Genomic DNA, 2,539 nt, shown 5'->3' on the forward strand with positions numbered 1-2,539 from the left:
ATCAAGAAAATTGAGATTTTATAAAGTGAATAAATAATAAACTAAACTATTTATTTTATTAGAAAATATGTTTGTAAAAAGCACTTGCCCACATGGCATGTTGTGAAAAAGTCAAAATGAAGATTTGTGAGGTTTGTGAGTTAATCAGAAAAGATGTACTTTGGTGTAACAGTCAGTGCTGTTGTCTGAGGCCCCGGTGACACGACAACGTTTCAGAGACATTTTATGTTTACACAGCAATGTTTTGAACACGGGTTCTCTGTTTACACGGAAATGACAGAAATGCTGAAAATGATGTAGTTTTCCTGTGGGGGCCACTAGTGGGCGCTGTTTGATGTTTTTTGTAATGAAACCACACACAAATAAAAGCAGATAACATTATGCTCTAAACATGAACACTGGGAGAACACAGACATTCTAGTGGACAGATCACTAAGTTGGATTGTTATTATGGTGACTGTCAAAATAAAACTACCTTTTTGGATTGTTGATTGTTATGATGGTGACTGTCAAAATAACAGTACCAAGTCCAGGAGACTTGACTGGGGGTCATGACACCATGGAGGAAACTTTGTTCTGAATGTCTCTACTGGGCATGTTCAGAACAACTTGTCAAAAAGTTCCACCTTGGGAGCTGTTTTCAAAAAGTTGCTACGGAAGTCTTCAGTTTTCCCGTTGTCATGTCCACGGGCCTTACAGCGAGGATACTGCCGGGTTGTTTGGGGCTTTGCAGGCTCTCCCTGTGTTTGTTTGGGTTCACCTTCCCTCAATCCAAACCAGTTCATTGGTGAGACTGGATGTGAAAGTGTGTGACCGTCTGTCCTGTGATGGACTGCTGACCTCTCCAGGATCACGTCCAGCACCCTGAATCAGAGGGAAGGATGGAGTTCAGAAGATGGATGGATGTATTCTATCCATCAGTTCAGTGGTTTACTTTTTCAAACATACTGCACAACAGTCCTGCTGCCATTGCACTCACCTGTCCTGACGATGCTCACATCCTCTGATACTGTTAGGAAGGGACATTGTGATTGATGAAGTTATTAATAAAAAATAAAAAAAACATTCTTTTAGGGGCTGTTCTTTAATTTGGATCAATAACGCAGGTAAAGGGAATAATACTCTCTCTCCCTCTCATCCCTTCCCCCCTGCATCAGATACCTGCCAAATCACACGAGGACTTCCCATTGTTTAAGCAAAACCAATGAATAAAATATAAGACAAAATTGTATTTTTCGTATGAATAATGTAAAAGAGGGGCATGCTGTTGGCGTCCACGTCTCAAGGTTACACTATATTGTTAGTCTCCGCCGCCCGGCCATGCTTTGTTCTTGTTTGGTACAAAATGAGAGAATCCCATTCTATCAAGTTTCTGTTCTGAGGGACACTTTGCCTCCTCTGCTAGGATATGTTATTCCAAGAAGTTGAAAGAAAACCCCAGCAGGAGGTAGGCAGTGTCAATGCGGCGCCATATGGTGCGACTTAGAGAGAACGCCAAAACTTTTCACCACAGCCTGTTTCCTCCTCTGTGCCGTTATCAACTGTTCCCAACCAGGAGGTAAATTGAAGGAGACGACGAAAGGACTGATGGAACATTAGAATAGATTTATCTGCTTAAATGATTAAAGATGACACTTAACTGATGACTTCATGCCAAAACGGTTCTCCAAGGGAATTTCAGTTTGATGAGTGACTTGTAATCAAAATCCAAAGCGTAAAATCCGATGGCTTACATTCATCACTTGTTCCTTCTTTGATAGGCCAATAATCTCTCCACTGGGCAGCAGGTATGAGTGAATACTGTGACAGTCATGGGATTTATTCCTATGAACCGACTCCAGCTGGAAAAACAAGGATTTTTTACAAAGACGTCCTCGTCTATTCCCGCATCCATTCATTAGAGAAGAAAACCTTCAGCTGTGCTTGTATTTCAGTGCTCACTGTAAAACATTTTTATATTCAGCTGCGACAAAAGATGATTCACATCCGTCTGAAGAAAATTACAAAAATAATCGTTTTCTCAGAATCCAGATATTTGATGTGTTATGAGCTGAATGTACAGGAAAGTTTAGAGGAATTTGCAGGTTCAGCACAGGTTCCAGGCCCCCCTGGGGGATCCTGCCCCCCCCTGGGGGATCCTGCCCCCCTGGGGGATCCTGCCCCCCCCTGGGGGATCCTGCCCCCCCCGGGGGATCCCAGCTGAGTCAATAAGAATTACTTAATCATTTACCGTCCTCAGTAAGTTTTGCAATGAAAAATGACAGTAGTACTAATCGTCCTATGCTGTTTTCTGAACAGTATTTATACTAAAAACAATAAGATTAGGTGGCAGACTGGCAACCTGTCCAGGTGAACCGAGAGGAATGAAAGAAAATACAAGGGTAAAAAGAGAAACCTCCAACAAAGTCTGGAATCAACCCAGGATCTTGTTGTGAGACCAATTGTTGACCTCACCACCACTTTTCATTGAGCATGTCCTCCCTACTGGAGTCATTTTACATTTTCAATATGGTCCATCTCGTCTCTCACCGTCACATCC

This window comes from Lipophrys pholis, assembly GCF_963383615.2.
Source record: "Lipophrys pholis genome assembly, chromosome: 6".
NCBI lineage: Eukaryota > Metazoa > Chordata > Actinopteri > Blenniiformes > Blenniidae > Lipophrys > Lipophrys pholis.